The following is an 8,118-nucleotide window of genomic DNA, read 5'->3' as shown; positions in this document are numbered from 1 at the left end:
CATTGCCCTGGCCCTGAATACAGATGTTGGCTGTTCTGCTTTCTACCTAAAGATTGATTGGCCAGTGTAAATTGCCCCTTGTTGAGGTCCAAGGTAAAGGAAATCAAAATGGAGTTGATGGGCATGTGCAGGAGAGAATAAGTTGGCAGTGGGATAACTTTATAGAATCCTTCCTGAAGTGTGGAGTTCAGGAAGGGGAAGTCAGAAGAACAGATACCAGTCCTGACAAGAACATAAGAAATAGGAACAGGAGTTGGCCATCTGGTTCGTCGAGCCTGCCCCACCATTCAATAAGATCATGGCTGATCTGACCGTGGACTCATCTCCACCTACCTGCCTTTTCCCCATAACCCTGAATTCCCCTACAATGCAAAAATCTATCCAACCTTGTCTTAAATCAAGGGGTCAGCAGTGAAAAGCATGAGCAGCTTCAAGTTCCTGGATGTCAACATCTCAGAGGGTCTATCCTGGGCCTCACCATGTTGATAAAATCACAAAGAAGGCATAGTAGTCGTTCTACCTCATTGGAAGTTTGAGGAGATTTGGTTTGTCACTCTAGCAAACCTCTACAGATGTGCCATGGAGAACATTCAAACTGATTGCATCACTGTCTGTAATGGAGGCATCATTGCACAAGATCAAATAAAGCTGCGGAGGGCTGTAGACTCAGTCATGTCCATCATGGGCACTGGCCTCCCCACCATCACGGCATCTTCAAAAGGAGACGCCTAAGCAAGGACCCTCACCATCAAGCACTTGCTTTCTTCTCGTTACTACCATTAGGAAGGAGCACTCAGCGTGTTAGGAACAGCTTCTTCATTTCTGCCATCAGATTTCTGAATGGACCATAAACCATATCTCACTTTCTGTTCTCTTTTTTGCACTATCAATTTTTTAAAAGATACTTCCTATTGCAACTTTTAATGTATTTCACTGTACTACTGTGTAAAACAACATATTTCATGACATTTCTTAGTGATAATAAACCTGATCCTGGTTCTGATTTCTAGAACTTAGTAGGGTATAGCACAGGAAAACCTTATGGCCCACGGTGATGTGCTGAACTAATTAAAGTAATAATTAAATGATTCCCTTCTGCCTACACAATGGTCCCTATCCCTTCATTCTCCTCATACTCATGTGTCTTTGTGTTATTTCGAGGCCTCCCTTGGTCAGGGCCGACCGTGGATGTTGCATCCACGCTGTCTACGTGATATGCAAGCCAGCGCAGTACGATACGGGGAGTAAGCCATTATCCATGCAGCCGGCTGTCCCTCTCCATGCAGCCGATGAATCCAAAGGGATGGCAGAGACCGGTACACTCTGGCACCAGCGGAGTTGCCAGTCTGTGTGGAACTCAATGTAGGACTGCTTAGAGGATCCTGCTCCGCGCTTTTCATCATGGTTTTCTCCCGACGCCTTACCCATCAGTGGGTATAGCTGCAAGAGAGTGGAGGCTTGAGATTGGAGTTTTCCTTCTCCCAGGTCAGCTGTCAACCATGACTGACAAACCCCATCTGCCCGAAGCGACTGGTTTTAAGGCTCCAGTAACCTGCCTTTTCTCCTTCTCCTGTCAGTAGAAACAGTTCTGCCAGGCTTTGTAGCAAAGCCAGAAGTGAAAGTCAGAAGCTGGACTTGGTTGTCATTGTCAAAGGAGGTATTGGGGCTAAGCTCCCACTATCTATTAAATGTTCTCAGCGATGAGCACCTCTTGTATTCTATAAAGCCTCTTTAAAGCCACTCTTGCATTTGCCTCCACTACCAAACCTGGAGTTGTATTCCAGGCACCAACCAATCTCTGGGTGAAAGACCTTGCTCCGCACATCTCCTTTGAATTCAATCCATTTTAGCTTAAATGCATTATCTCTAGTGTTAGATTTCTCAGCCCTGGGATAAAGATACTGGCTGCCTACCTATGCCCATCATGAATTTCTATCCGCCCCCACCAAACAGAGTCGTAGGGTAATGCAGCCCAGTGCCAGGCCCTCTAGCCAATCATAGATGCCCATCTAAGTTAGTCCCTTTTGCCCACATTTGGCCCATAGCCCTTTACGCTTTTAAACCATAAATTTCCCTTTGCTGGGAGCCAGGATGAGTGTGATGAACTATAGGGCCTCGTGTTGTGGTCAGGACCCTCCTGTTGAGGGTCTTGGTCTTAAACGTTGACTGTACTCTTTTCCATAGATGCTGCCTGGCCTGCTGAGTTCCTCCAGCATTTTGTGTGTGTTGCCTGGATTTTCAGCATCTGCATATTTTCTCTTGTTCGGAATTTAAAAAGCTGCTGTGTTTCTCTTTCCTAGCTAATATTCAAATGCACTTGTTACTTAGAGGGTTAAATTCCTAAATGAAAAGTGTTTTAAAATGTGGAGGATGTTTTCCTACGTACTTTGTTTCAACTCCTTTGTATAAACAGGATACTATGTTGAAAAATGATAACATTGTTGGCCTCCACAAACTAAATAAGAAGAGATAAAGGCACAAAGCAAGTCATATTCACCCACAGAATAAGACAAACCCTGGTGTAAATTCAAAGCTTTTCAGCCAAACTCTTGTCAAACTCTTCCAGTTTTAATGATAACCACAAACACTTCTGCAGTTCCTGGAACACTAGAGCGACACACACAGACAATGCTGGAGAAACTCAGCAGGTCAGGCAGCATCTATGGAGAGGTGCAATTCTGTCAGTAATTCAGGCCAAGACCAGTAATTCAGGACTGGAAAGGAAGAGGGAAGAATCCAGAATAAGAAGGAGGAGGAGAGGAAGGATTACCGTCTAGAAGGGGAATGAGAGTGGGCGGAGGAGGGAGGATGAAATGAGAAGCTGGGTAGTAATAGGTGGAAAGGGTGAAGAGCTGAAGAAGGGGAACCGGATAGGAGAGGGGAGTGGACCATGGGAGAAAGGGAAGGAGGAGGGGCACCGGGGAGCTGATAGGCAAGTGAAGAGAAGAGGAGGAGGGAAGCCTGAATGAGGAATGGAAGAAGACAGAAGGGGAGGGGGAGAAATTACAGGAAGGTAAAGTAATTGATGTTGGTTGGAGGGAACCTAGACAGGATATGTTTTGCTCCTCTGACCTGAGAATTGCCTGGTAGTGACAGTATCAGAAGCCATGTACTGACATGTTGAAATGGGAATGAGCAGTGCAATTAAAATAGACCATATGACCAGAATTTGGCCATCTAGCTCATCAAGTCTGCTCCACCATTCAATCATGGCTGATCCGTTTTTTCCCCTCTTCAGCCCCACTCCCATCCTTCGCCCCAGAGCCTTTGATGTTGTGCCCAATCAAGAATATATCAAGCTCTGCCTTAAATCAACCCAACCACCTGGCCTCCACAGCTGCCTGTGGTAATAAATTATGCAAATTCACTACCCTCTGGCTACAGAAATTTCTCTGAAGTTCTGTTTTAAATGGACCACCCTCTATCCTGAGGCTGTGCCCTCTTATCCTCGACTCCCCCACCATGGGAAACATCCTTTCCACATCTATCATGTCTAGGCCTTTCAACAATGGAAAGGTTTCAATGAAATCACCCCTCATTCTTCTAAATTCCAGTGAGTACAGACCCAGAGCCGTCAAAAATTCCTCACATGATAACCCTTTCATTCCCAGAATCATTCTTGTGAACCTCCTCTTGACCCTCTCCAATGCCAGCATATCTTTTCTAAGATTTGGAGCCCAAAACTGTTCACAATACTCATGGTGAGGCCTTATAAAGCCTCAGCATTACAACCTGTTCTTGTATACTAGACCTCTTGAAATGAATGATAATGTTTTATTTGGCTTCCTCACCACTGACTCAACCTGCAAGTTAACCTTCAGGGTGTTCTGCACAAGGACTCCCAAGTCCCTTTGCTTCTCAGATGTTTGGATTTTCTCCCCATTTAGAAAATAGTCTGCACATTTATTTCTATTACCAAAACACATGACCATGCATTTTCCGATATTGTATTTCATTTGCCGCTCTCTTGTCCATTCTCCTAATCTGTCTCAGTCCTTCTGCATCCTACCTGTTTCCTCAACACTACCTGCCCCTCCACCAATCTTGGTATCATCTGAAAACTTGGCAACAAAGCCATCCATTCCATCATCTAAATCATTGATATGCAGCATAAAAAGAAGTGGTCCCAACACCGATCCCTGTGGAACACCACTAGTCACTGGCAGCAAACCAGAAAAGGATCCTTTTACTCCCACTTGCTACCTCCTTCCAATCAGCCAATGCTACAACCATGCCAGTAACTTTCCTGTAATGCCATGGGCTCTTAACTTGCTAAGCAGCCTCATGTGTGGCACCTTGTCAATGGCCTTCTGAAAATCCAAGTACACAAAGTCCACTGCACCTCTTGATCTATGCTACATGTAATCTTCTCAAAGAATTACAATAGGTTTATTGGGCAAGATTTTCCCTTGAAGAAACCATGCTAACTTTGTTCTATCTTGTCATGTGTCACAAAGTACTTCATCACCTCATCCTTAACAATTGATTCTAACATCTTTCCAAACACTGAGGTCAGGCTAACTGGTCTATAATTTCCTTTCTGCTGCCTTTCTCTTTTTTTAAAGAATAGGCAACATTTGCAATTTTCTAGTCCTCTGCCACAATGCCAGAGTCCAATGATTTTTGAAAGGTCATTGCTAATGCTTCCACAATCTATACTGCTACTCCTTTCAGAACACTAGGGTGCAGTTCATCTGACCCGGGTGACTTGTGTGCTCTTAGGTTTTCAGCTTTTTGAGCACCTTCTCCCTTGTAATAGCAACTGCACTCACTTCTCTTCCTTCACACTCTACAACATCTGCCACACTGCTAGTGTCTTCCACAGTGAAGGCTAATGCAAAATACTCTTTGGGTTCAGCTGCCATCTCCTCAGCCCCCACCTCATTTTCTAGCGATCCGATATCCACTCTCATCTCCCTTTTATTTTTCACCCACTTTTACCGTCTTTTTCTAGCTTGCTTTCATATTTCATCTTTCCCTCTAGTTTAATACATAACACCCAATCCAGTATAGCTGATCCGCAAGTGGACAGCCAGAGACTTTCTCATGGCAAAAATGGCTAATTTATAATGTTGAGTGGAAGGTACAGAAGGAAGACAGAGGCAGGATTTTTATACAGAGTGGTGGGTGAGTGGAACGCACCACCAGAGGCAGCGGTAGAGGCAGATACTTTAGGGGTATTTTAGAGACTCATAGATTGGCACGTGGACGAATGAAAAATAGAGAGCAATGTGGGAGGGAAGGGTTAGATTGATCCTGGAGTAGGTTAAAAGGTTGGCACAGCATCTTGGGCTGAGCTGCCGGTATGATTATATCGTTCTATGCGAACAGTGCTTCTCTTGCTGTCGACATAGAGCACGTTCTTTTGGATTTTCTTCCGAGACTAGCTGGAAGGACTGGGGTGTCTGAAGGTGAATGGCGCTGACAATTTTCCTTTTTGCATGTTTGCAGGGAGGGCCTGGGGAAGGGCTGCTTCCAGACAAATGCACGGAGGCGAAACACAAGTTGCAGCTGGTAAATCACCGTGACGGTGACAGTGATAACAACCCTGGTTCTGATTCCAATTCCAGTTTGGCTCAGTGAAGGGCGCAGTCTGGTCTGTCTGAAACTCTTTAGTCTCCCAGTATAACGAGATATTCCATAAGGTAATTCTGGCTGACTCGTACGTTCCACAGTCCATCAGTGCAGCCAATGCAAAGACTGCAGGGGAAAGAAAGTAGTCAATGGTTTCCTGCTACTGGAGACTGAGGGTCTGGACTCTGAGTCACAGCCCTGCAATATTCTGATGTACATAGAATGTATTATGTTGTTGACACAATAAATGTCACTGAAGACGTCTGCTGAATTATGGTAACTCCTATGTGTTCTGTTATGAATAGAATTTGCTTTTAAAATCATTGGGCATTTGTTTATTATTCTCACACATTCCGAGACACAAGGGAAAGTCTGTGCTTGCTTGCCAGTCAGACAGATCATTCCGTGCATCACTACATTGAGTTAGCACAATAAGGAAACTGAACAGATTACAGAATATCATGTCACCATTAAAGAGACAGTGCAGATTCAGATTCATTTATCATTGAAACATACAGCGAAATGTGTCGTTGGCGTTAGCAACCAACACAACCTCGGGGCCTGCTGAGGGGGGCAGGCTGCAAGGGTCACCACACACTCCAGTGGCAGCATTGCACACCCTCGATCATCAGCAGAACACAAGCAGCAACGAAGCGACAACAGCAACACAGGTCCCTTTCCTCCCACCCACCCTCATGCCCACACGATCCAGGACAGATTTCCAGTCAGCTGGCTTCAATTCCTCAACTTCAGCCAGGCCTTCAGGCTCCGAAATTTGGTACCAATCTCCTCGGACTAGCTGATGATGAGACCCTGAGCTCCAGGCCTGAACTCCGGGTCTGCCGACTGACCGGTCCTCGTGCCTCCTGCTTGCATAGAGTCTCAGCTCTGGGACAGCACAATATCCACGGATGTCTTTCGTCAGCCGTCCATGCTGCTGGCCTCTGAGTGTGCAGTCGCTCATTGTCCCTAAACCCTAACCCGACCTGTAAGCCCTCCCTGACCCCAAAACTACCCTCATGAACTTAAAAAACTACTAAAACCCTGACAAGCTAGACTGAGAGATCTTTATCGTAGGGTAGGCCTGGTCAAGCATTAAAAAATGTTTGTAAAGTGCATTCTAATCCCAGCCCACCTGACAGAGCAGGATCGGCCGATGTGCTGATATTAGAGAGGATGAGAATGAAAGGCTTATTGTATAAGGAGTGATTGATGGCTCTGGGCCTGTACTTGCTGCAATGTGGGGGGGGGGGGGGGTTTCTCGTTGAAACCTATCAAATGTTGAAAGGCCTAGATAGAGGGTACGTGGACAGGATGTTTCCTATAACGGGTGTGGGGGGGGGGGGAACTCTAGGACCAGAGGACACGGAATAGAGGGATGCCTATTTCAAATGGAGATGAAGAATTTCTTTAGCTGGAGGGTGGAGAATCTGTGGAATGCATTGCCACAGGCGGCTGTGAAGGCTACGTCACTGGCTGTACTCAAGGCAGAGGTTGAGAGGTTTTTGATTAGTCAGGGTGCGAGAGGTTATGGGGGCTAGGGCAGGAGATTGGGGTTGAGAGGGAACTAGTTCAGCCATGCTGAAATGGCAGAGCAGACTCGACGGGCTGAATGGCCTAATTCTGGTCCTATGTGTTGTGATCTTATGGAATTCAGGCAGCACCTGAGGAAACACATGAGCAGTCCTGGACTAGGCCACAGGTTTCGGGCAGAACGGCCCCTGGAACTTAGAGACAGGGTGAGGGGCAGCCGAGGGGAATCACAGCCAAGGGTGTGGTGTCTCAGTCTGAGCGATCTCCGGCAACTGGCAGCTGCAAGGTGGGTGGAGAGAATGGTAGGGTGGAGAAGGAAGGGCTTCAAAAGCAAAAGGGGACGAAGAGAGATGATTACCAAGGGAGAGTTTGAAGGGTGTTAGGGGCTGAGGGAGGTAACTCCAAATCAGAGATTGTGTCAGGGAGGGTGAACTGAGTGGGGAGGGAGATCGGGTACCAGGATCATAAGCATTCACATCATTAGGGTGTTCAGAGTATATATTGGTGTGTGTGTGTGTGTGTGTGTGTGTGTGTGTGTGTGTGTGTGTGTGTGTGTGTGTGTGTGTGTGTGTGTGTGTGTGTGTGTGTGTGTGTGTGTGCGTGTGTGAGTGTGTGTGTGTGTGCGTGTGTGTGTGTGTGCGTGTGTGTGTGTGTGTGCGTGTGTGTGTGTGTGTGTGTACGTGTGTGTGTGTGTGTGTGTGTGTGTGTGTGTGTGCGTGTGTGTGTGTGTGTGTGTGTGTGTGTGTGTGTTTGTGTGTGTGTGTGTGTGTGTGTGTGTGTGCGTGTGTGTGTGTGTGTGTGCGTGTGTGTGTGTGTGTGTGTGTGTGTGTGTGTGTGTGTGTGTGTTTATTGGTCGGTGATCCAAGGCTGTTTGTCAAGCAAACGGGATCACCTGCCTGCTGCACAGAGACGGTTTCCTGTCACGTTCTCAAGGGGAGCTGCCCTGCACTGGCCGCTCCATGTTAACAGAGCAGACTCTCAATCCCTGATCCAGCCTCATGAGGAAAGGGG

The sequence above is a fragment of the Hypanus sabinus genome, chromosome 5 (assembly GCF_030144855.1).
Source record: "Hypanus sabinus isolate sHypSab1 chromosome 5, sHypSab1.hap1, whole genome shotgun sequence".
In the NCBI taxonomy this organism is placed as follows: Eukaryota; Metazoa; Chordata; class Chondrichthyes; order Myliobatiformes; family Dasyatidae; genus Hypanus; species Hypanus sabinus.
The sequence above is the reverse complement of the archived record's forward strand: the minus strand, read 5'-3'. Positions refer to the sequence as shown.